The 27,238-nt window shown below is 46.6% G+C and overlaps 1 protein-coding gene and 1 long non-coding RNA gene across 3 annotated transcripts in view; one reads left to right on the top strand and one right to left on the bottom strand.

Annotated features, from left to right (window-relative positions):
* LOC142566682 (uncharacterized) overlaps positions 1-10,076 on the top strand; it is a 42,373-nt gene extending 32,297 nt beyond the window's left edge. The window contains exons 3-4 of one of the 2 annotated variants that reach the window (XR_012825097.1): positions 9,775-9,876; positions 9,933-10,076. This is a non-coding gene — a long non-coding RNA (uncharacterized LOC142566682). Of the gene's footprint in view, positions 1-9,774 lie in introns of both variants that reach the window. The other variant, XR_012825096.1, reaches the window with a different exon arrangement.
* The window catches only part of LOC142566637 (nose resistant to fluoxetine protein 6-like), a 183,069-nt gene that overhangs the window by 130,860 nt on the left and 24,971 nt on the right, over positions 1-27,238 (bottom strand). The window lies entirely within an intron of this gene.

Genomic DNA, 27,238 nt, shown 5'->3' with positions numbered 1-27,238 from the left:
ATTTCCTTAAAGACCCTGTAGTAGGCGTGTTACATATCGTGGCCGTAACAATTTTTCTTTGTGGTTTACTGCGTTCTAGAAGGTGGTGGTGTATCTTCAAGTGTGGTAAGGGCTTTTACGGTAATCTGAACCCATATGCAATATTTTTTCTCACAAATCATTTTCTCAGTCAGTGTTTCCAGTGCGCGCCACTCATGTTAGTGACAATGTTGGCACGGTGATGGCCAATTTTTTCTGTCTACCCAAAAGACATCTCTGGCCTTCTTGGTTAGTTTACGGTGCAATGGGCAGGAATCTTAAGGGAAGAAAAAGAAGATGCCGAGCTCCCATGCAGGCAAAGTGTCGCTGCAAAATGGCAAAGCAACGAATTCTGTGACAAGGGAGCTTAGTTCCAGTGGCTTCATTAAAGGGCGTTCGATGTGCTATTCAGCCCCCTAAAGTACAGATCAGTGGTTAGCACTTATCTGATGTTCATTAAAAAGAAGTTCAATCTTTCAGGGGCTCACAAATTACTCTAGGGACTATGTCCCAGACCAGCGCCTCCTCTAACTTGATGCATGGGATGTCGCTTCCTTTTCTATCGAAGGCACCCCGCCGCTTGTTGCGAGCCGGAACTGCGGGGTAGCACTCGCAACCGTACTGCTGGAGTCACGTGAATCCCTTCGGTGCAGCTTGCTGCCGGCAGGCTGGATCGGTAGCTTCCATGCTTCGAAGCCATGCATGAGGCCGCGGTCTAATGACATCTGAGTTTATCAAAAATTGTTGAAAACACTGGGCACAATTGGTTCAGCAGGTGCTTCATCAGTCTTTTCTGAAGTCCACAGTGTGGAAGTTCTGACTGCACACTACAGCGCACTCACTACAGGGTAACTTGATAGTGCGTAATCCTTACTCGAAATTGCCTTAGTCTCTGGTTATGGAAACTGCTGTGGGAAGGTATCTTGTGTAAAGACATGCCCGGGTCTGTTTTTCTCTGACTACACGAGCATCATGGCACTCAGCAATGCCACATTACTGACCGATTGAAATGACATATGGCTCAATAAAACATACTTGTGCATGAAAGGACAAAAATAAGGCAAAAGACTTTCCGGAAAATGGATGCAGCAGTTAGCACCAAGCTGACAGGTGTACAGACGGACTTACTTTTTCTGGCATAGAATAATAGAATAAGCACACCATGTGCAAGCCTGGTGAAATTATTTGTCGCTTTTCACCACACTGTGCCTTTTATTTTTTATGGTATGGTCCTTGTACAGCAATACGTACACTGATAAGCTGTGCAAACGAGGAAATATCATGCATGTTGTGTGATTATGATTATGCATAAATCACAACGGGTGGTGGTCATCTGCTTGAGTTTTACTGGCGGTTAGGCGACGGCAGAGCTGCCGGTGTGTCGCAAGTGTCCACCGCAATGGGCTCTAGTGACCTTACCAAGCGGAAAGAAACAAAGGGGAAAGGGAAAGGCAGCGGGTTTTTAGCTCACGTTTCAGGCATCTACAGGGTGTCATAGCTAACTTTAGCTAGAGTTTCAAAATATGCTAATGCACTCTAAGAGGATGCGACCAAATGCATGTTGCTGACTATTGTATGGAGTAAGTCACACTTTCTTTTGTATTCTCCTTAATTGCATAATTAGTCCAGATTAATTAATCAACTTCCGAAGCAATGAAGTTATGTAAAAAGTCTGAATTATAAAGTTGTAAAGCAGTTTGAAAAACGTCTAATTAAACAGTTTTGAACTTTCTGCCTATTAAGTTTAGTTTTTTCCCGCTTACTGGAGATGCCTGCAAAATACAAGAAATACCATGTGACATGCCCACTTACGCGTCGGAATTGCAGTGTTCCCAAACGTTCCGGGTACAAATGAACACAGCATTTAGCAGGGTGTGCTGCCACTTAAAAAACTACAGGGCAGCGACGCAGGCATTGGCTGTGCGATTTACGCCAGCAACCGTTATCCCCTGCATTACTATAATAGTTGCCCTGTCGCCTTTTAAGCAGCAGCACACCCAGCTAAATGATATGGTCGTTTGTATGCAGAATGTTTAGGGGCACTGCAATCACGGCGTGCAAGCTGTCATGTCAGGTGGTATTTTTTTATATTTCGCGGGAATTTGCAGTAAGCGGAAAAATGCTAATGTACTTTATAGAAAGTTCGAAACTGTTTAATCGGACATTTTGCACACCACTCTACAACTTTCCAATTGTAATTTTTTTTTAACTTCATTGCTTCAGAAGTTGGTTAATTAATCTTGACTAATTATACAATTAAGGAGAATACAAAAAATGGTGTGACTTACTCCATACAGTAGTCAGAAACATGAATTTGTTCATGTCCTCTTAGAGTGCGTCGGCATATATTTAAACTCTGGCTAAAGTTAGCTGGGACACCCTGTATAGTCGATTACAACTTATGAAGGCAGGAGAGACCCCGCCCAGATTACCGAAGTGCGGCAGCCGATTGCCTCTGCTGCTAAAGAAATAGTCCCACTCGAAAGTTCCGCCCGTTCGAAGCGTGGGCGGCCATTTTCTCCATCAGTGAGGTCACCAGCCTCATGACGTCAGTCTAGAGTGGGCACCCATAGGTGGAGGCTCGTGTATCCGCCTTTGAGGGGCAAATGCTGCTGCCTTCTAAAGTTGTACCCGACTAAAGTTAGAGGAGGTGCTACCCAGACTACTCTCGGTTGGTGCTGCTGTTACCAAGTTTAACCGGTTGGCGGGTGCTTCAAAACATTTCTTGGGATGAGGAAGCTGCGAGGCCATTCAACGCCCTAGGGGAAGCTGTAGCGCTCAGTACGCCAGATACCAACAAATAATTTATTCTTGCAACTAATGCATCAGAGTACGCAGTTGGTTCTTGCCTGGCACAGGAAGAGGAGGAAGGTAAAGAACACCGTCTTACCTCAGCAAAAAGCTTGCTGTGGCACAGACTTGGTGGACGACAATTGAAAAAGAGGTGTACACAGTCATTCAAGCTCTTGATGAGCTAGGCACTTGGCTCTTTGGAACCCGCATTAGGGTGGTTGAATCACCATAAGGACATGCGCCAACATGGTTTAGTCAGTCAGGCAAAGTCGATGATAGCACAACTATTAGAAGTTGTACATGAAATTGTGGCTGCACTAGACAGACAAAGCCAAAGCGACATGATACTCTTAAATTTTGAAAAGGTGTTCGACCGTATATCCCACCAGAAATTTCCATCCAAATGAAAACCTATTCTCAAAAACGACCGGCTGCTTCATTTGATAGAGGCGTACCTTATGGACAGGCGACAGACAGTCGCCGTCGATGATGCAAAATGTGGCTCACCCGAAGTTCAAAGTCTGGAATCCCACAAGGGTCAGTCTTGGTCCCCCTGTTTTTTTCTAGTTTTCATTAATGACATTGTGAAGTATATGCCAGTTAAAATTCAGCTGTATGCAGATGACTGCATACTATATTGAGAAATTCACAGTAAGGCAGATCAGGCTATACTGAACTCATCCTTATCTGCTATAGAAACATGATGCTTAGAATGGCAAATGACTGTTAATCCAATGAAAACAGTGTAAACGACCATAACACGCAAAAAGAAGCCATTTTCTTTTGTATACAGCATCAGTAGTCATGGCCTGTCATCTGTTAGTGAATATAAGTACCTTGGATTACTTAGCACGCCAGATCTTAGATGGAATAATCATATAGTAGCTTACATTAGAAAAAAGGCCATGAGGAAACTTGGATACTTTAGGAAGACTTTGGCTAAATCTACCAGTGACATAAAATTATTAGCGGATGAGATATTTATATAAGACCATTAGAATATCCTACTCCTGCCTGGGACTTTCACACTCTATGAAACATAAGCATAATCGAAAACATGCAGCGAAAATGAGATTCATTTTTAATTCTTATTGCTGTCACATATCAGTTAGCGCTCTTCTACAGCATGCTAACCTCGAATTTCTACAGGTACGGCAGTATCGAGACAGGCTTAAGATGTTAGACTTAATGAATTGCGAACACGCAAAAAAATATATAGAACTTGTATATGAAACCATGTCACCAGTGCCCAACATGTTCATCTCATTCGTTAAGGCTAGAAGAGTATTCATCCTGAACTAACTTATTCAAACGATCATATTTCCCCCGAGCAATTCATGAATAGAACACCCTGCCTGAAACTGTACTTCGAAGCCCAACACATCTTCATTCATTCACGCGCTCACAAAGCTATGGCCTAAACTGTTTCCCAGGGTATCAGCTATATACTAGATTGTGGAGGATATAGATAAACAATAAAGACATGCATGTGTACTTCGCCTGAGATGCTTTTTGTGGTTTGTGCTTTTAGTGCTTTTTACTTGCTGTTGTGTTTATATGTGCCATGATGCTTTCTACCATAGTGTTATTTCTGCTTGGCCTTTTGAACTTTGTTATTTCTACTTGCGATATCCTACCTTCTTTATTGAGATACAGTGAAACCTCGTTAAACCGTAGTTGGCCAGAGCTCAGAAAAAGTACATAAACGGCAGTACTGCTTAACTGAAATGGCATGAGATCGCCCGCTTACCTGTCAAAAACGGAACTCGGAGAGAGTGCGATGAAAGGGGGGAAAAACATGCAGTATTTATTCACTTCGCGCGACAAAAGTGTTATTTTCGTTTGATACCATGGCGGCCTAGCAGCGACAACAGCGGCCTGTCGTCGGCTCATTCATGATTGGCTCATTTGCACAAGATGCGTGAGGCAGTCAATCGCAGTTGAGAATTCCGATCCGGATCGGGCTTGATCATGATCAAAAGTGTTCACTGGTATTACTGAAGCTGCGAGCCAGCTTTTCAACCTGCCCCCTCTTCTCGCCAAGCACTCGCATGGCAGATTTCTCATTGACATTGCATGTTCTCCGTGCATGCAGGCGGTAGCACTGCAGAAGTCGCGGGGGGACTTTATCAGTGCAGGGTGCTATTCTCGTTGCGGCGATTGCATTCATGAGGCTGACGTAACGCGCAGCTTCTGCCACTGTCGGGCCTGAATCGTCCATGCTGTCGCTTTCCATGTCATCCTCGTCACTGTCGCTGGTCGACACTTTGGCAACAACAGAGGCAACAATGGCGAAAAGTCTTACTTTGTAGCTGACATCTCTTTGCGGTCACAGCAGCGCTGCCGAGAAACTTCTTCCCATTCTAAATGCCACACACCATAGCCAACAGTAGATCCTTGTCGTGTGCCAGCGCCAACTTCTTCGTGTCACGTTTGATAGCACAAACGGTGTCTATTTTTCCTTCTATGCTCAGCACTCGGCGTCATTTTTATCTGAGCATCGACATCACGCAAGTCCTTCTTTGCACGACGCCACAATGCTCTCTATTACGGCGACGAAATGATGTTGATGTGGCTTCACGCGCAAACGCACAGGGTGCTTGGAGGCCATTCCGATTTCTGAGGCTTATTGTTCTGCCGGGCCGCTCGATGGAGACAATGCACCGCTGTGATTGTGCGACAAAAAGTGGAAACACTACATGTTAACCGATATGTACGCAATAAGCTGGTACGGTTTATATGGATACAAAACATTATTTTCAATGGCCGCTGAGTCGGCCATCTGACGTTACTACTTTTAAAACAAAACTACTGTTTAAACGGGTACGGTTTAACGAGGTTTTACTGTACACTTTTGTCTCGGTTGTCGCATGCTGTTATTTTTCCTACATATTTTTGTATTGCATACCCACTAGTTTTGTATGTAGCTTTGTACTACCCATTGCATATCTTTTATACTACCCGCTCCTGCCTAGGGCCTGGTAATCAGGCTGGTAGTACGAAATAGATAGATAAATAAATAAAATAACCTGCTTAAAGAGGAATAAGGGGATCAAGACTAACTTTGTTATTTTTTGGTGAAGATTGTTGAAAATAGTATTAGAAGCGTAAATATGATTTTTCATATAAATTGCTTTAACAGATTTTGTTTTATAAGAAATTACAGATTGCCTGCTTGTCAAAAGCTTAGCATGGCAGTGAAACATGCTAGAGTAGTTCATTCACTTTTAATACTTGCATATACAGTCAAATCTTGATATAATGAATCACGTGGGACCGCTGAAAATCGTTCGTTATTTTGAAATATCATTGTACTGAAAAACTTGCGGTTATAAGCCAGTGGAAAAATCTAGGAATGAAAATGACGTACCTCGGCAGTAGACGCATGTGCAGACAAGCACACACTCAAATAAAGATGTTTCACTTGCTTCAGAGCTGCTTTATTTGAAGAAATCAGTGATGTTCTTCTGGCGTCTGCAGCACGCACGACCGATTAGGAATGCGCCTACATCTTCCGCTTTGCGCAATACCTCATCAGGTATGTCATTGCATCGAGCGATGAAAGCGCAGACTTTGTTCATGTGCACTAAAACATCAATGTTCGACACAATCTCATCTTCTGTGTATGGTGACCCACAGTCGTCTTCCTTCGGGTCGTCATTGTCACTGGAGACGCCGCGAACGCAGTTAAAGGGACACTAAAGGCAAGTACTGTGTCAAGCTAAAGTGATAGATTAGTACCAGAGAATCTCTAAGGCACTAATCACATATTATCGTGAATAGAGCCTTAATAATCGAGGAATTGAGGTAAATGCAGGACATGATTAGAGGCTCACCTGGTACATTCAAGCACTTGCCCGATGACAAAAGCACTCCTCAGTTAAATTCTGTCACTAGTACTCAGCTACTAGTTGCAAAATATATCCCCTTATTGAATTATAAAACGAAATAAAATGCTACTTGTCCAGTTCTATTTCATTTTTAGAAAAAACATTTCATTGAAATTACCCTTGACAATGACGCAGGCGGTTAAAAGGTTTCGTTTTCACTCTGCTCTGCGCTGCTCACGCTTTTGCGCTTCAGTACTTCATTATCGCGTAGTGCTGCGCTGGTTTTGCTGGCTCGCGAAACTCGCGCAAACTGCAAGTATTAGAGAGCTCAACTTCCATGTGATGTCGCGGGGTGCCCGGACGGTCTGCGCCACTTCACCAAAAAGCAGCTGCTGCGGCGAATCCACTGCTCTGTCTTGGCTTCGTGCCGCCGTCTGTCAGGCGCCGTTGTACTCACCGACAGCAGCAAAGGGTGATGATGGTGTATGCCACATCACCACTCCTCCGGTTGGGTGGTGGGAGATTTGAACTTCGAAAAAGGTGTTGAGACCCTTCAGATGCAATTTTCTTGTGAACTAAGTCTTTTCTTGGCACGAAACCAGCATTACAAGGTCTCTGGAATGTTATTTAAACAGTCCTCGTTGACTTAGTATTTGATTTTAGTGTCCCTTTAACAATCTCTTCGGTTGTCAGGTTCGCCGCCGTTAGTGGCGCGCTGTCGCTCTCCATGTAGTCGTTGAAGGAAGGGATGGCAGGCAGCAGTTCCGCAACCTTGGTCCACAGGTCCCCTGGGTTCTTGTTGGTCACCTCCAGGCCATCTTCAAGTTGCACAGGCGCTCTGACAAGCCTTGCTTTTCACCAGCAGTTGCTAATGGTGGACGCCTTCACGTTCCACCCAGCTCCTGTGAGCATTTCTGCTGCCTGACGAATACTGTTTCAGTCGGCTGCTTTAGGCAGAGGTTGATAATCAACCGCCGTGCAACGCGCTTACGAAACTCTGCTTTCACACTCTCTCTAATGCCCTGGTCTAGGGGTTGCTGCAAGGACCTGTTGTTTCGCAGCAGAAACTCCAATTGAACGTGCGTCAAGCGAACATTCAAAATGTGTGCAGAGCAGTTGTCAACAACCAGTAGAATTCTTCGGTCATCCCTCCTCAAGAGTTCTCTGGGTTATCCAGGCTCGTTTGTTGGCGCGGTAGTCGTACGGTAACGACATGATGTTTTCTATGCAGTGAGGCTTCACGTACTGGCCGATGACGAGCAGTTTAATTTTCTTCGTGCTTGTTGCATAGAGCAGGACTTCCTTACGAAGATGCGACTCCTTCCCTCCTTTGCGCTTCTGCCTGTTGAAGTGCATCGTCCGGTCTGACAGGAGCTGATAAAAACATGCGGTCTCATCCGCATTGAAAAATATAGTTTTCAGAGTGTGATTCATCCACCTCTAGAAAGCGATCATTGCGCCAGGAATCTGCGCCTTCTCTGTCAGTAGCCTTTTCCTCGCCCAAGACTACCTGCCAAGTTATTCCGTTGCTCTGGCGGAAGCGAAAAAGCCAACCTGCACTGGCGTCGAACCCAGTTATTTCAAGTGCATCGACAAATTCGCGGGCTTTTTCTTGGAGCGTTGGGCCAGACACTGGAATGTTTTGAAGTCTGGCATCTTTGAAGCACGTGAGAACAGCTTGGTCCACATTTTGAAAGTTTCCCAGTCACAGCTGTTTCCTCGTTGGAGCGAATTGTGATTCCCGGTGAAGCTTGACAGTCTTCTCTCGGTCTTCGAAATGGTCGCGGCGGTCGACAGGACAATGCCACGCTGTCTGCACACGTCGATTTCCTGCAATACGTCCAATTTGTCTTGCAGTGAAAACTGCTTTCGCTTCTTCTTAGCGCCGTCGCTAGCTGCATTCATCGCTGGATCTCGCGCGAACATCGCCAAACCTTTGTCGTGAAGTTCTTGGTGAAGTTTGTGGTGAAGCAGCTGGCACTTGACATGGTAATGATGATAGCTACTGCACTCGTGGTTTCTGTTTCACGCGAGAGTTGCGGTGCTGTTACTTTTAGCCAAATTCGTAATACTGATGTTCCTCGGTTATAACGGGGAAAATAAACCATGTGCGTTATTCTGAAATATGCGCGGTATTGAAATTTGTAGTTCTGAAATATTTTTACATTGAAAATATAGGCAATCTGGCGGGGACTTTTAAGATATTCGTAAATTTGAGAAATTCTTTAATGTGCTGTTCGTAGTAACGAGATTTGACTGTATGTGCAGGTCAGGGCAAGACAGCGCCATAATTTTTTACTACTTTACAATTTTATGTTCAACATCACATTCACACTGCCACAATGGTGTTGAAATACTAAAACAATAAAAAAAGAATGTCTAAATGATATATCTGAGACTGTCTTGTCCTCAAACACATCTTGAAAATTTCAATAGAACAAACGGTGTAAAAATTCGCCCAAATGTTATCATGCTAAGTTTTCTGCAAGCAAGGTGGCAGACACAAAAAACACTGAGAAAATAAGGCACAAAGTTTTGGAAGCGGTTGACTCACAAAAATATACTTGGGCTATAATACTTATTATCCTTGTCAGTGAGGAAACTTTGGGCCTATGTTTCTCATTTGGTGGGGTTTGGGCATCTTTCTGTTTCACCACAGGCACTTTTGTGCAGCCCTACCGAGTGGCTGACTAGATGGGCTCTAGCTTTGCAAAAATATAACATCGTGGTGAAGCACAAAAAAAGTGTACTGAGCACCAATACTGAAGTTATGTTCCAATGGTCCACCGGCAGTGGAAGTCAGTGAAGGGACAGATATTGTGCCGTACGGGGCACAAACAAGTTGAGATCATTTACGTGCATGGGAGACTGGGGTTGCTTTCGATAAACGGAGTTGTCACAATGCGCCAAGCTCTAGTATTTAAAAATGTGTTGCGTGTTTGTGAACCATGCAACACAGCTGGATGGGAGGTGTGCGCGATAGCCTTCGGCACATAAAGCATTCAAGAAACTTGTGCATGTGTGCACAGTGGGGGATCCATCCCTAGCAGAAAACCTCAAGTTGGCGAAGGAAATGTTGGAGAAAGTTTCATCTGTGTTGAATATCATGTGACTGACCGTAAACTACCCCCAGGTGCCAAGAAAACATGGCAGTGGCGAAGCCATGGGCGATCTGGGACAGTGTCGCCTGTGTTTCCTGAAAACTGCTCATTAACAGTTAACAGCGACGACTGGGGTAAGTAAAACAGTGCACCTTCTTTGAGGCCCTCAGCATTTTTAGCAATCATTCAGGTGCTGTGCTGCAGGCGACTGGAGTCCTCTTCTCATACAAGGGGAGCACTGAGCGGGAGACAAAACATAGACTGAAAAGAGACGAGATGCTTTTGAGTGTCTCTGTGTTTAACTGTGTGTAGGCACCCACTTATGTAAATAAATGTAAAGAGTTTTGTTCCGTTCTATAACCCTCACCTGTCTGTGTCTTCTTTTTAATGCTCATCTTTGAGAAATAGAAAACAAGGACCACCGCTTATGTCAGGGACGTAACTCATGCATCCCGTAAGAGCCGATTATGCATGGGCTGTTATCTTTCCTCACTCTGGAAATACATATGTAAATCAGTTACATGAGGTACCACGTTTTTATGTTGCATGTATCGAATTCTTGTGATTTTGCTTGTTTTCATTTTCTTCTCTTGTGAACTAGAGTGACTTATTTGCAGCCGCTCTTGCCTTCGCGCATGTTATAGAAGAACTTGATTTCATCATCACTGAGTGTCACAGAAGGTTGATTGACACATAACTGTCTGTGTTTCTTATGTAATATGGTGGGCTTCGAGTTTAGTTCTCTTATTTCTGACGGTATGTTTATCTGCTACAGTAGTGTTGTCGTACACGGAAACACATCCACTCGATGCACAAGGGGCAGCCAAATGTAAATATTGGCCCTTGCTTTTTTGCATTTCTCTGGTATTCTCTTAACCTAATATTTATGCAAAAGCCCGTCTCCCCAATGGCTATGCTCTGACACAACAGGGGCAGCTAATAAACCACATTAGTGGTGCATGAAATAAAAGGATCCTCTGCTTAACTTTGCATATCAGCATCATACCTGCTGAATTTCTGCTTTCTTGTAAGTCCTAGCACAGATGCTACCCAGTTTATTTGTTGGCAAAAGCACAACCCTCACAGCTTAGCAGGATATTACAGTTTTTAAGTTGCAAGCAAACCTTTGGGAATACAGTGTAACAGCAAATTTATCTTCCATTCTGTTTCTTTATCCTCTTGTCTATCTGTTGCTTTCATTCAATTCACTGTATTTTTGCAGGCACTCGTTGGATTTCTTAATCTTACTTGTTCGAGAACACTGGCACCTATACATTTACATCTGCTGATAAATTTTACTCAATAGCCTGCACACACAATAAAATAAACACCATCTTTCACATTGGAATGGTCTAAGGCAAATGGAAAACGGTCTTTTCCATTCTAGGCCAACATTTGTAGCACAGACAGCTGAGGCTACATTCTAATGAAATGTCTAAGAACTGAAGCTTTCTCTTTTTTCATAGTTTGTATCAAATTAAGCCAGAGTCACTTTGCTATGTTGTTGCCATCTACTTTAAATACCAGGTGCCAATATAAGAAAGGAGGCCAATTAAATATTTACGGAAAGTGGCTATGAACCTAATTTTGTAGTGAAATTACCAAAGAAATAAGAGCTTCAATTTTTAGACCTTTAAGTTGACTTTCATCTAGACAAGACGTGCTGCACATGTTCACCGATAATGCTAAGATACTTTTTTATTTTACCTCGTCCTATTCCAAGATGGTCAAGTATGTAATCACTCTATAATGCATGAAAGCTGCTTTGTCAAAATCATTTGTAGACAGAGTAGGTGCGTGTGTCCTTACCAAAGGTCCAAGGTTCCAGCTGCTAAGAGGTTGTAGCATCAGCAAACTTTACAAATGTGACAAAGCAGGTCAAGGCAAGAGGCAGATGAGAGGATATAAGAATGGAGCGGAAAAATTGTTTTTAAGTAATCCCTTGTGTCCACAAGTTGGCTGACAACTTGGAAAATGTGGTATCCCACTATATAGTGTGAGGGGCATTTCTGGCACCAAATAAACTGGGTAGCATATGTGGTATAGTACACAGCAAAGCAGGAAGTCAGTCAAGAAAGAAGCTGCTATGCTTAGGTAAGCACAGAAACCTTTTTATTTTATGCACCACTAGTGCGGTTTATCAGCTGCTGCTGTCGTGTAGGAATTCCTAAATTGGGCAGACAGGCTGTTGCACCAATCTTAGGTTAAGAGGACACCAGAGGAAACTATAAAGCAAGGGCAGATATTCATGCTTGGCTGCCCATCGTGCATGGTGATGATGTTTTCCAATGTACAACAAAGCTATTGTGGTAGATGAACATAAAGACAAAGATAGAAGAAGTATACTCGAAGCCTACCATATTAAGAAACAATGAGTTATGTGTCCGCCAGCCTCCTGTGACCATCAGTATTTATGGAAACACTTTCTGTATATGCACTAAGGCATAGGGCAGCTACGAGTGTCAGTCATGCTCACAAGGCTAAAAATGAAAACGAGTAAATTTGCGCGAATTTTATATGTGTGGGCTACAAATGTGGCATGTCAAGTAACTGATTTATGTATATTTACTGATAATAAATTATGGCTAGTGCATAATCTGCTTTTACAGGATAGCCTGTGGTGAGTAGAAAAGGCATTCCTTACATTCTTCCTTTTCACACATCCTACCTTTTTATTTTGTGCCTTTCAGTTCTTCATGCACCTTGCATATTGATATTATTACAGCCACAGTAATGAACCAGAACTGAACCAAAAACTGAAAAAAAAAATTTTTTTCTTGACCCGGAATGTTATAACTTTTTCACTTTGGAGCGAGACTGAAAGGAAAAAATGATGGGTTTTGGTTCAGGTTGACTAACTTTTCTGAAGGTTTTCATCCATGCATTGCCTGCACTTGTGGCTATATTTCCTCATTTATAAATTCATGCCATCTTTTTGTGATTTTATAAGTAGCTGCATTGTTAGTGCGGTGTTCAGCATATTGCATCAGGGGACAGACTAGGTGTTGTGTTAATGTGACACTATTTGCATCGCATCCAATGCATGGACTCGCAAGAGTGCGATGCGTGCAAAGTGCCTGAGACAGTGAAACACATATACAGTGGAATCGCGTTGATATATCTTCACGGGAACTGGAAAATAAAATGTATCATCCGAAAATTGTATTATGCAAAGAAAGCTCCAAAAAGTATAAATATAGGTGTACTCGGAGACAAACTCAGTAGCAAATGTTCCTGTGGCGTCGAGTGATACTGCATCAAATAACACGTTTTGCTGCACCACACTAACCACAGCCAATGCACTTTCAATCAGTAACGTTGCAGTAGCTCGTCAGTTTGCGCTGAACATTCTTCTTTTCAATGTCTGCAAAAAAGTTATTCTGGAAGTAAAAAAAAAAAAAAAAAAAAGCCGCCGTTTCCTCACTTAACTGAGCAGCGGCACACAGCCTGTGTGGCTGGGGCTTAACATGTTCGTGGGTCATTAGAATGTTATTTCAGCTAGTAGTACACTGGAGCATAAAACTATGAAATTTAGAAATACCTGTAAAAGCCCACTTCTGCTGTGGTATTGTTACACAAAGGACGAGTCAGTAAGACGAGCAACTATTTACAGGTTATATTTACAAAAGCGGTTGCAGCGCTGACCGGTTAGATTCACCGCGCGAGCCCAGTTCGTTCTTCCTTCTCTTTTCTCGAGTGATGCCGGCCACGCACCTCGGTCAAACAATGAAATGCCACACGTGTATAGCCTAATCCCCCGGCGGCAGAAGCGACGTCCCGGAGCGTCTAAATGTCATCACTGGGAGGGTGATACTGCTTCAGTCGTGTGACGTGCACAATATCACTGGACTGGGAAGCAGATGGGGCATCAGGGGCGATCTCGTAGGTGACGGGAGTCACGGCACGAAGCACTCGGTATGGGCCTGTGTAACGAGACAGCAGTTTTTCTGACAGGCCGGCCTGACGCGACGGAGGCCATAGAAGAACCAAAGAACCAGACAGGAAGTGCACGTCTCGGTGTCGCCGGTTGTACAAAACGCCTTTGACTCTCGGGATTTCAGAAGGCAGTCACGGGCAATTTCCCTTGCGTGGGCACAGCAGGCGATGGCGTCAAGTGCATATTCACTGGTTGGTGCCGCGTGAACAGGGAGGGTTGTGTCGAGGGGCAGTGCTGGTTCTTGGCCGAACAGAAGGAAAAATGGGGAATAACCGGCTGTGTCATGGCGCGAGGAATTATAAGCAAATGTGACAAATGGGAGAGCGAGGTCCCAGTCAGTGTGGTCTGAAGAGACATATTTTGCGAGCATGCCTGTGAGAGTGCGATTGAGACGCTCTGTGAGGCCATTTGATTGTGGATGGTACGACGTGGATAGCTTGTGCCTCGTGGCCCAGGACTGCAGGATGTCCGCGATAACTTTTGATAAGAATGTCCGGCCATGGTCTGTGAGAAGTTGTCGTGGAGCTCCATGTAATAAAATCACGTCACGTAGAAGAAAATCAGCGACATCTGTGGCACAGCTTGTAGGAAGCGCTCGGGTGATGGTGTAGCGCGTGGCGTAATCCGTGGCCACAGCGATCCACCTGTTCCCAGCGGTAGAAAGAGGAAAAGGGCCAAGTAATTCCAAACCAACCCGAAAGAATGGTTCCTCAGGAATGTCGAGTGGTTGAAGGTACCCATCGGGGAGTGTTGATGGTGTTTTGGGTCGCAGGCATTTCTTGCGTGCAGCTACGTATCTTCGAACGGAGCGAGCTAGCCCTGGCCAAAAGAAGCGTTGGCGGATCCGGTCGGAGGTACGTGACACACCCAGGTGACCGGCAGTGGGGAGGTTGTGAAATTCGTGGAGAACAGCCGTTCGAAGGTGTTTAGAGATCCCAAGGAGTAATGCAGGGCCATTGGGGTGAACGTTGTGGCGGTAGAGTATACCATCTTGAAGTATGAATAAGCGAAGGAAACTGTCGGCAAGTGACGATTCCAGATGGTCAATGATGATGCACAAGGACGGGTCACGGCGCTGCACGTCGGCGACATGGAGCAGTGGAAAAATGGAGAGAACACAGGCGTCGGTGTCAGTATCAGACGTAGAGGTCGCATCTTTGACTAGGTAGTGAGAGAGGCAATCTGCGTCCTTGTGTTGGCGTCCCGACTTGTAAGTCACTGTGTAGGGATATTCTTGTAGTCGGAGGGCCCAACGACCGAGCCAGCCAGTAGGATATTTGAGCGATGAAAGCCAACAGAGTGCATGATGGTCTGTGATTACTGAGAAGGGCTTGCCATATAAATATGCGCGGAACTTTGAAATTGCCCAGACGAGAGCAAGACATTCGCGCTCGGTAATCAATAGTTGCACTCTGCAGTTGTCAGGAGCCGGCTAGCGTGGGCTATAACATGGTCGTGTCCGTGTTGGCGTTGTGATAAGATGGCGCCGATCCCATAACCACTGACATTGGTTCGGGCCTCTGTAGGTGCGGACGGGTCAAAGTGGCCCAAGACCGGTGGATTAGTGAGAATCGTGATAAGGTGTGAAAATGCGGCAGCCTGAGGGGGACCCCCCGTAAAAGACACGCCTTTCTTCAGAAGTTCAGTGAGTGGTCAAGCGATTGCTGCAAAATCTTTCACGAAAAGTCTGAAATAAGAACAGAGCCCCACAATACTCCGGACGTCTTTGACAGACTGAGGTACAGGAAAAGCCGTTACTGCTCAAACCTTCTCTGGGTCGGATTGTATGCCGGAAGCATCGACGAGATGGCCTAGCACTGTAATCTGTCGGTGCCCGAAGTGGCACTTCGATGAGTTTAATTGGAGCCCAGCCTTGCGGAAGACGTCAAGAATATCTGCGATGCGCTTAAGGCGCGTCTCAAATGTAGGAGAGAACACAAGAACTTCGTCGAGGTAGCAAAGGCAAGTTGACCATTTGAAACCTTGAAGCAGAGAGTCGATCATCCGTACGAACCTGGCGGGGGCATTGCATAAACCGAACGGCATAACCTTGAATTGGTAGAGGCCATCAGGAGTGACGAAAGCAGTCTTTCCTTGGTCTTGCTCATCAATGGAAATCTGCCAATAACCAGATTGAAGGTTGATGGACGAAAAGTATTTGGCACCATGAAGACAGTCAAAAGCATTGTCGATTCGTGGTAAACGGTAAACGTCCTTTTTGTTGATTCGGTTTAAGTGGCGGTAATCAACACAGGAACGCCACGTGCCATCTTTCTGACGAGCACAACCGGCGACGCCCAAGGACTCTACGAGGGCTCAACAATGCCTCTGGCGAGCAACTTGTTTATTTCCTGCTGAATAACTTGCCGCTGTGCCGTGGACACGCGATACGGTCGGCGATGAATGGGACCAGCGTCACCAGTGTTTATCCGATGCTTTAAGGGACACTAAAGTGAAAAATGATTTCTTCTGCATCAGTAAATTACCTTTCCATAACACCAAAAGCACCACTCTTACAACGAGAATACGTTTGGTAAGCCAGAAAAAGCGCAAGAACGAAATACGGGTGGCGACGCCTACTTAGTTCCCGCAGCTGGTGGCTGTGATGTCATGAATTTTATGGCATCTTCTAGGGCCTACAAATTATATATAGCGGTACAGATTGACTACATTGTGTTCTAAAGGAACCAAATTTTAAACATGGCAAGTTTCGGGAACCTTTACTCAGCCAACGCGGCCTAAATGTGAAAACATACTTTGGAATCCCTGACGTCACGCTGACGTACCGGCGCTGGGGTTTCGGCGCGAAATTCAAATACTGGTACTTTGACCTTTATTTTCTCATACAATAATCAAACTATTTTTTTAAAAGACCGCCTGCAGGGTTCTGAAACAATTCTTCATTAGTCTAAACTGATTTATTGTTTCACTTTAGTGTCCCTTTAACAAGGGCCATCTGACCAAGTGGTCGATTGTTAGTGTAATATTGACACGTGTACGTGTTTGTATTTATCGCACGACACGTTTCACCGCCTAACAAATGTTATCGTACAGCGCAGGACGCGCCTGCATGTATTGGAAGTTTCTGGAATGTTATCGATGCTTCCATCCCCTGTCTGTGACCAAGCCTTCTGTAATCTGATCGCATGTGTGCGCGACGCAAATAATGTAGAACTTTGTAGAAGGCACACGGGTCCCAGCAATTACTCTGGAACATTCGACGACTGATGTATAAAAGCGGATGCGCTTGAGCCGCTAATCAGATTTTCGCCGATCACCGACCGTGTTCACCGCTATTGTTGTGCTATAAGGGTAGCCTGTTTTTGTGGGCACAGGTTCGCCCAATAAAAGTTAGTTTTGTCTTTCACAGTATTGCTACTGTGTTCTTAACGTCACCACCACGTGACATCTGGTGGAGGTGCTTTTCGTTCATGTACTGGGCGCCCCCGACAAGCCCTGATCCAAGCCCGGATCGCAAAGACAACACCAACGTAGTCCCGGACCATCGAGCAAGCCGCCGTCTTCAACAACTGCCTCCAGAGCACGGACTTTTGCCTGAGACGACCAGGAAGATCGCCACCAAGTCCACCCCAATGGCAGCCCCAGCATCCCCCATCGTGCTGCAGCAGCCCAGGGAGCCTCCAACGTTCCGCGGTTCAATGTTCGAGGACCCGGAAAGCTGGCTTGAGGTATACGAGAGGGTTGCTGCTTTTAACAACTGGAACAGCGACGACAAACTGCGACATGTCTTCTTCGCATTGGAAGATGCTGCCAGGACGTGGTTCGAGAACCGAGAAGCCACCTTAATGACCTGGGAGCTGTTCCGAAGCGGCTTCCTGCAGACATTCGCAAGCGTCGTACGCCGAGAACGAGCCCAAGCGCTATTAGAAACCCGGGTGCAACTACCAAATGAGACCACCGCAATTTTCACAGAAGAAATGAGCTGCCTATTCCGCCACGCCGACTTGGAAATGACCGAGGAAAAGAAAGTCCGCCTACTGATGCGTGGTGTAAAGGAGGAACTTTTCGCCGAAATGGTACAGAGCCCACCGCAGACCGTCGAGAAGTTTCTTCGCGAGGCCACCAGCATCAAGAAGACACTGGAAATGCAGAACCGGCAATTCAACCGCCGCACTAACTCGACAAACTACGCCGGAGTTCAGTCACTGGCCACCGGCGACCTGTGCGAGACTATCCGAGCGGTCGTGCGGGAGGAGCTACAAAAGCTGTTCCCGTCATCACAGCCTCAAGTGCCTTCGATTGCCAACGCTGTACGTGAGGAGCTCCAACAACAACTCGGAGTAGCCCCTGAATCGCCGCAACCTCAGCCGCAAGCGATGACATACACCGCTGTAGCCAGCTGTCACGTTCCCCCTCCGCGCCCACGGCAGGGTCCAGTGACGACACAGTTCCGTCGTCCACCAGCACCCCCGCCGCCAGCACGCCAAGCCATCCCCTCACACGGCGTTCCAAGGAAGACTGACGTTTGGCGCGCCCTCGACCACCGTTCGCTTTGCTATCACTGCGGAGAAGCCGGGCACATCTACCGCCGATACCCATACTGGGAGATGGGACTCCGAGGGTTTGCCGTTAATGCTCAGCGACCACAGATTGGCGAACGACCTCGCGATATCGCCGACTACCTCGCCGCCACTCAGTGGAACCCTCGACGACCATTCCGTTCACTGCCATCAGGCCGCTACCTGTCGCCGCAGCGCCGACCATACACCGGCCCAGCCCAGGACCGCTCTGTGAGCCCATATCCCGAAAACTAAAAGCAGCAACCGATGGAGGTGCGGTTGCTGGTCGTCGAACTGACGAAGATCCTCCGCCGCCGATGAAGACGATGAAGGGACCATCTCGATGACATAATAACGACACGCAGCCGTCCCGACAAAGTCAGGAAGCCAAGACTACACTGACGAAAGACGACTTGACGACGCGACGTTCCAGCTTCAGTTCAACACGACGCAGCCGTGATCCGATGCCAAGACCTAACTGCAACGCCAGACAAAGAACCACCGACCTGGACGTGCTTCTCGACGGCCACGCAGTTACCGCCTTAGTGGACACAGGGGCCGATTACTCCGTAATGAGTGGACGCTTTGCCGCCCAGTTGAAGAAAGTTAAGACTACATGGGAAGGCCCTAAAATTCGGACCGCTGGAGGACACCTCATAACGCCGACTGAAATGTGCACAGCAAGAATTACCATTCACGACGGGACTTACGCTGCCACCTTCGTTATCCTCCAACAGTGTTCACGAGACGTTATTCTCGGCATGGACTGCCTGAACCAACACGGCGCAATCATCGACCTCAAGTCGAAGTCAATAACGCTGTCGGAAGATAAAGCGATACCGCTGGAGAACCCTTGTAGTCACCACGCCTTGAGTGTGCTCGAAGATCAAGTGAGCATCCCACCTCGCTCCCGCATTGTTATTTCGGTCGGCACCGAAATACCCGCTGACGTAGAAGGTGTCATCGAAAGCAACCAACGTCTACTGCTAGACCGTGAAATTTGCGTCGCAAGAGGGATCGCTCGACTGCATGGAGGGAAAACTGAACTGTTGCTGACAAACTTCAGCCAGGAGTTCAAGCACATCAACAGAGGCACGACGATCGCGTACATCGAGGAAATTCTGGAAACCAGTAATGCGTTTGTCCTCTCGGATTCTGCTGCACTTACCCCGATGACCGTAGTTCCCGAACCAGACTTCGACATAAATCCAAGTCTCCCCATGATTAAGCAACAAGAGCTCAGAAGTCTGCTTCGACGATACAAAGGCTGCTTTTCGACGTCATCGAGGATTTGACAAACACCAGTCGCCAAGCATCGCATATTCACCGAGGAGTGCCCTCGACCACTCCGCCAGAGCCCTTACCGAGTTTTGCTACGAGAACGTGAAGCTATAAGAGAACAAGTCGACGAAATGCTGCGCGACGACATCATCCAGCCATCGAAAAGCCCGTGGGCATCCCCTGTTGTCCTGGTGAAGAAAAAAGACGGAACCCTATGTTTCTGAGTCGATTATCGTCGTCTGAACAAGATCACGAAGAAGGACGTATACCCCCTCCCATGGATAGACGACGCATTGGATCAGCTCTGCAACGCTAAATACTTATCGTCGATGGACCTCAAGTCTGGCTATTGGCAAATAGAAGTCGACGAAAGAGATCGCGAAAAGACCGCCTTCATCACCCCAGACGGCCTGTACGAGTTCAATGTTATGCCATTTAGACTGTGCTCGGTGCCTGCAACGTTCCAACGAGTGATGGACACGGTTTTAGTAGGATTGAATTGGCAGACCTGTCTCGTTTACTTGGATGACGTCGTTGTCTTCGCCGGAAATTTCGACGATCACCTTAGGCGGCTTGCAACAGTACTAGAGCTTATCAAGTCATCAGGGCTTACTCTGAAGCCGGAAAAGTGCCGCTTCGCTTACGGTGAGCTGCTGTTTCTAGGCCACGTCATCAGCAAATCTGGAGTCCGCCCCGACCCGCAGAAGACAGCTGCCATCGCAAAGTTCCCGTAGCCCATCGACAAGAAGGCAGTGTGTAGATTCCTTGGCATGTGTGCCTACTACAGGCGCTTTGTCAAGGACTTTTCACGCATCGCTGAGCCGCTAACGCATCTAACCAAATGTGATGTCGAGTTCAAGTGGGAAACGCCACAGGCCGATGCATTTCAAGAACTTAAACGATGCATGCAGTCGCCGCCTGTACTTGCACACTTCGACGAGAACGCCGATACCGAAATCCACACTGATGCCAGTAGCCTAGGCCTCGGTGCCGTCCTAGTCCAGAGGAAAGACGGACTTGAACGGGTGATATCTTATGCTAGCCGGTTGCTGTCAAAAGCAGAAGGCAATTATTCTACGACTGAAAAGCAATTCCTCGCCATCATTTGGGCTACAGCAAAATTCCGCCCTTACCTCTATGGCAGGCCATTCAAAGTCGTCAGCGACCATCACGCGTTGTGTTGGCTGGCTAATATAAAGGACCCTTCAGGACGGCTGGCGTGGTGGAGCCTCAGACTGCAAGAATATGACGTCACCGTAATATACAAGTCCGGAAGAAAACACTCTGACGCTGACTGCTTATCACGCACCCCCATCGATCCCCCGCCGCAAGACGACGAGGACGACGACGCCTTCCTTGGAATAATAAACGCGGAAGACTTCACTAAACAGCAGCGAGCAGACCCGGAGCTAAAAGGCCTCGTCGAGTATTTGCAAGGGAACACCGACATTGTCCCTAGGGCATTTAAAGCGCGGGTTGTCTTCATTCACGCTACAAAACAACCTGCTCGTGAAGAAGAACTTCTCACCAGTCCGCGCCAGCTACCTTCTTGTTGTACCATCAGCGCTGCGTCCAGAAGTATTGAACACCCTACACGACGATCCAACCGCTGGGCACCTCGGATTCTGCCGGACACTGTCGAGGATACAGGAATAGTATTACTGGCCGCGTTTGACTGCCGACGTCGCCCGTTATGTCAAGACATGCTGCGACTGTCAGCGACGCAAGACACCACCGACAAGGCCAGCAAGATTACTACAGCCGATCGAACCTCCTCGCCGACCATTCCAGCAGATTGCGATGGATTTGTTGGGGCCGTTTCCGACGTCAACATCCGGGAATAAGTGGATCGTCGTGGCGACAGACTATCTCACCCGCTTCGCCGAAACTAAAGCTATACCAAGAGGCAGTGCAGCCGAAGTGGCGAAATTTTTCGTCGAGAACATCCTCCTGCGACACGGTGCCCCAGAAGTCCTCATCACCGACAGAGGAACGGCTTTTACAGCAGAGCTCACCCCAGCCATTCTGCAATACAGCCAGACAAGCCACAGGAGGACAACTGCCTACCACCCGCAGACAAATGGTCTCACGGAGCGCCTGAACAAGACCCTCGCCGACATGCTAGCAATGTACGTCGACGTCGAACACAAGACCTGGGATGCCGTCCTGCCGTACGTAACATTCGCTTACAACACGGCAGTGCAGGAAAGAACACAGATCACGCCGTTTAAGCTGGTTTACGGCAGGAACCCGATGACGACACTCGACGCCATGCTGCCGCACGTCACTGACGAGGAGAATCTTGACGTCGCTACCTATCTCCAGCGCGCCGAAAAAGCCCGACAGCTCGCCCGCCTACGGATCATGAATCAGCAGCGTACCGACAGCCGACACTACAACCTCCGACGACGCTTCGTCGAGTACCAGCCCGGCGACCGTGTTTGGGTATGGACCCCGATACGCCGACGAGGACTGAGTGAGAAACTATTGCAACGCTATTTCGGACCCTACAAAGTCATCCGGCGTATTGGTGCACTGGACCATGAGGTCGTGCCAGACGGCATTTCGCATTCTCAGCGGCGCCGTGCTCGATCTGAAGTGGTCCATGTGGTGCGTCTTAAACCATTCTGCGGATGCTGACGAACTTTCCTTATTTTGTTGTTTTCTTTGCTATGAGTGCTTTTCTTTATTACTTTTGCTTGTTTGCAGCATCGGGTCAATGCTTTTTAAGAGGCGGGTATTGACATGTGTATGTGTTCGTATTTATAGTGCGACACGTTTCACCGCCTAACAAATGTTATCGTATAGCGCAGGACGCGCCTGCATGTATTGGAAGTTTCTGGAATGTTATCGATGCTTCCATCCCCTGTCTGTGACCAAGCCTTGTGTAATCTCATCGCATGTATGCGCGACGCGAATAATGTAGAACTTTGTAGAAGGCACGCGGGTCCCCCAGCGATTACTCTGGAACATTCGACGACTGATGTATAAAAGCGGATGCGCTTGACCCGCTTATCAGATTTTCAACGATCGCCGACCATGTTCGCCGCTATCATTGTGCTATAAGTGTAGCCTGTTTTTGTGGGCACAGGTTCGCCCAATAAAAGTTAGTTTTGTCTTTCACAGTATTGCTACTGTGTTCTTAATGTCACCACCATGTGACAATATCATTAACTTCGTCATGCTACAAACTAATTGAGTACATTATCACCAACCATATCACGAAAATTTTAGAAATAAATTCTATAATAACAGATTGCCAGCATGGCTTAGAAGAAGCTGTTCAACTACGACCAACTGTTAACTGTGATTCATACGTCTGCGAAATCCTTACATGGTAACGGTCAAATTGACGCTCTTTTTTTAGATTTTGGTAAGGCACTTGACAAAGTAGTTCATTATAAACTGATTAAAAAACTTAGGGATAATAATCTTCCTAACACTATAGTTTCTTGGATAGCAGCTTATCTTTCGGATCACGTGCAGTTTGTTTGAATTGAAGGTAACAACTCCAGCTGTCTTCCTATAACATCCGCCATACTCCAGGGTTGCATCGTGGGGCCGTTGCTGTTTCTACTCTACATAAATGACATTGTCACTGTGTTACACCAGGTATACAAATAAGATTGCTTGCGAACAACTGTGTCTTATTTTGCAAAATATCTTAAGTACATGACCAGACCAAACTTGATCTAAGCTTACACAATATATAAGAATGGTGTGATAGGTCAAGTATGGTCTTGAACAAAGACAAAACAGTCTGCCTTCATTTTACTTGCAATAAAAGCCTGTGAAAATATGGATACATACTGGTCGCTTCACCCTTAAAGGAAGTTGAATATTATAAATACCTAGGCGTAACATTTTCTAATAACCTTTCCTGAAATTTACATATTAGCAATATTTGTTGTTCTGCCTTCCATAAACTTTGCTTCTTAAAACACAAACTTAAAAATCCACCTGCCACCATTAAACTATTGAGTAATTTGACTTTCTGCCGCAGGCGTCATGAGTACGTGACGCCTGCGGCAGAAAAGATTTTCTACATCTGCCGCCAAGTTTTATAAGTGGTGGTGCTGGCTAACACTCCCAAGGTTAGTTCTAGTAGTAACACATAAATACCCAAGAAAGTGGATGAGGAAATAACGCCGCGGTTACTCAATTGGTTAGAGCATCGCACGCGTAATGCGAAGACTTGGGATCGTTCCCCACCTGTGGCAAGTTGTTTTTTCATCCACTTTCATTGCCATAAATTCATTTCTTTAATTCAGTTAGCAAGTACAAGTAATTTCCCCTATGTTGTCCTTGGTGTCTTTGTTTGGTGACTTCTCATGGTATGATTAATAAAAATCGGGCCCCTAGGTTAACCCCTTTTCTTCTCGTACTAACTCAAGCAGGCGGTCAGACCGACACTGCTTGGTCAAGCTGTAATCAGCGAGAACCAAGCCATCTTGCAAGCAGCACAGAGAAATTGGGTTGGCGCGCTCCCACGGGTTGGGTGAATAATGTTGAAGACACTCAAGGGCTTTCAATGACAAAGAACTAATAAACAAGGGTGATCAGTCCGACCAAGTGACTACAAGTCAGACTGTTTATTTGACTTGCTCTAGCCTACTTTACATTCCAAGTTGTAACAGACATATGATGGCTTTGATAGACAGCGGTGCTTCTATGTCCATAATAAATGCCAAGCTGGTGGATGCAAGTCAACTGCTTAGTGTAAGAGTGCTACGGGTACAAGGTTACGATGTAGAAGTGACTGCATAATTAGTAGGCCTCGGTGAACATAGATTTCCAAGGACATAAAATAGAGAGTGAAATATTGGTGATGGAAGGTGTGACGTACAACTTTCTGCTGTCCAGACCAGATATAAAGAAACTGAGAATCAACGTATACTGGGACGATGCAGTTTTAGTCAAAGGACTATCAAGGAATGAGACACGGCAGGGTAGAGATGATAACCCACGAGTTGTCAAGTGCACGGAGGATATAGCAACGACCTCCCTGAGCTTGTATGCATGGGAACCTGTCCACAAGCGATGAAGGTACATAAGGTCCCTTTTGAACTAACTGACAAGACTGTCAGTAAATCACCTTATAACATGTCAAGAGAGCGAAAGATATGGTTCAAAAAAGAATTGCAGGAGATGCTAGACGCCGATATAACCCAACCTTTGGTTTCATCCTTTGCCTCTCCCATAACACTTGCGCTGAAGCAAGATGGAACTTTCAGATTGTGCACCGACTGCAGGGTTCTCAATCATCAGACAGAACTTATACCATTTCCCATGCCAAAGATAGACAGGATTATAAATGAGACGGGTGGTCGCCGACATTTTTCGTGTGTTGACTTATGCAAAGGTTTCTGGCAGATCCCGCTAACAGGAGAAAGAAAAATGTATGCTGCTTTTATCACGCCCTTCGATCTGTACAAGTATAACCAGCTTCCTTTCGGCTGGCAGAACTCGCCAGCATGGTTCCAGGAGATCATGAACAAAGTCCTGCAGCCTTTCCCAAGTGTATTGTGTAACGTGTACATAGATCCTGTTATCGTCTTCTCCAAAACAGAAGCTGAACATCAGGATCACTTGTCTCAGGTATTAAATTTCTTGAGCTTGGCACACCTCAAGCTCACTTTTAAGAAAAGTGCATTCTTTCAAAGAAAAGTTGTGTTTCTTGGAATAGTCTTTGATGGGGCTACCAGAAGTATGAAACAAGAGTCCGTCTGAGGATCTCCCAACTGTAAAACCATATGATGTCCGCTCATTGCATATATTTTTGGGATTAGCAGGACATTTCAGACCTTTCATAAGAGACTTTGCCGTGAAACAATATGCCTCACACGCCTAACGCAGAAGTTCCATTTGAGTGGAATTACGAATGTCAGAGAGTCTACCGTGATCTGGTGCACAAAATCTCTCCTGACCCTATTCTACGCATATGTGATGTGTGGTGCGCGACATGGTGCGGTGGTCGGGACAGACAGGAGCAGACGACAAGGAGTGCACGTGCCGAGGTGAATTCTGTGCTGGGGAAGGAGGAAAACGACGACGCCGAAGAGCGTCCGGCACGTGAACGTGCGGCACAAGAAAAGGAACTAAAAGAAGAAAAGCCAACCAATTAGGAAAGACCACAGGGCGTCGGGCAGTCAATCGGAGAATGACTAATCGGCCAGGGCGGAAGAAAAAGCGTGGTGCGCTGGCAGAAGGGGGGAGACACAGGGGAGATGCCGGGAGAGTTCCAGGAAGTGACGCCAGGAGAAGGTCGGCCACCGAACTGGCAGTTGAAGACGGGCCGTCGGGTTCCGGACCTGAGCCACCAGGACTTCACCCGACCGGGGCCTCCTGCCAACTTGTTCCTGCGCGTCGCCAGTCTGCCCGAGCGTGCCGCCAGCTGCTCAAGGCCGACGAGCTTCTGTGCCAGTGGGCAGGACGAGAGCAGTTGGGCTACGGGCCCGAGTTCTGTGCCCAGCTGCCCGGCCAAATTGCCGCCCCCGTCTGTCGTGCTGCCTGCTGCCCGAGGCCAGCGTTCAAGCTTCTGTGCCCGTGAACAGGACGAGAGCAGTCGGGCTATGGGCCTGAGCTCTACACCCAGCTGCCCGGCCAGAACGCTGCCGCCGTCTGCTCGTGCCACCAAGCCGTCTGCTTTACCTCTCCAAGCCAGAGCTGGCGCGCTCCGGTCGCCCGGTCAACCAACTTACACCACGACCTTTGGTGAGACTGGCACAACTCCTTTCGTCAGCTTGTCGCCGCATCGAGACTGTTATGTGTCCCTGCCATCGTGGCAAGCCCGGACTCGCGCACTAGTTAACTTCATACTAGCCCCAAGTGTGTTTCTTTTATGTTTTCTATTTTCTTCTATTTATTTTAAGCCTTTTTAGTTCCATTAAAAGTTTGCGTGTGTGTTCGAAACCAACGGCTTTGTCCTCAAGTGGGTTCTCGGAGGCTCCGCCTAAGAGAACTGTCAGAACCTTTGAGTGCACGAACCTTTGTCCCCATATTTGGGCATCACAGCATACCAGACTTCACTTTACCTTTTGAACTGAATACTGGCACCTCACACCATGGGTCAGGTGGAGTCTTGTATCATAGATGTCCAGAAGCATACAGCCGAGAAAAGTGACACGTAGTAGGTTACTGCAGCTGCACCCTCAAGCCGTTTGAAGTTAACTACACCACTACTGAAAAGGAAGCACTTGCATTCCTTAAAGTAATTCAGTACTTTCGTAAATACCTAGAAGGTACAAATTTCACTTTGCTCACCGATCCCCGGGCCCTCACTCATATCTTGAATATTACCCAACCTAAAAGATGTATCGCCAGATAGGTGAACTACTTGTAGCAGTTTGTCTTCACCATCTTCCACCGACCTGGACCACTACTGACTGTTGCAAATGCTTTGTCTAGACTGATGACACAATCCAACAAAGAACAATTGGAAGAAATCAATGAAGTGAAATTGTGGGAAGGCGCTGAACAACTTAGCTTATTGAAGGTCGCTATTGAGTCCTGCCAACGCTGTTTTGCAGGGTGCTTTGTTTGTACCACGATAACCCAGAATGTAGAGGACGCGACGGATTTTGCTGCACCTACAACAAGCTAGTTAAGAGATTTACATGGCATTACATGAACGAAGAAGTCAATCAGTACGCTCGTCCATGCCATATTTGTGAAGTCAACGAAGTGAAATATAAGCAGCCTACAGACGCCATGATAATACCTTGCCACTCGGACATGCCTTTTGAAATTATACACCTG

The sequence above is a fragment of the Dermacentor variabilis genome, unplaced genomic scaffold, assembly GCF_050947875.1.
Source record: "Dermacentor variabilis isolate Ectoservices unplaced genomic scaffold, ASM5094787v1 scaffold_13, whole genome shotgun sequence".
Lineage (NCBI taxonomy): Eukaryota > Metazoa > Arthropoda > Arachnida > Ixodida > Ixodidae > Dermacentor > Dermacentor variabilis.
The sequence above is the reverse complement of the archived record's forward strand: the minus strand, read 5'-3'. Positions and strand labels throughout refer to the sequence as shown.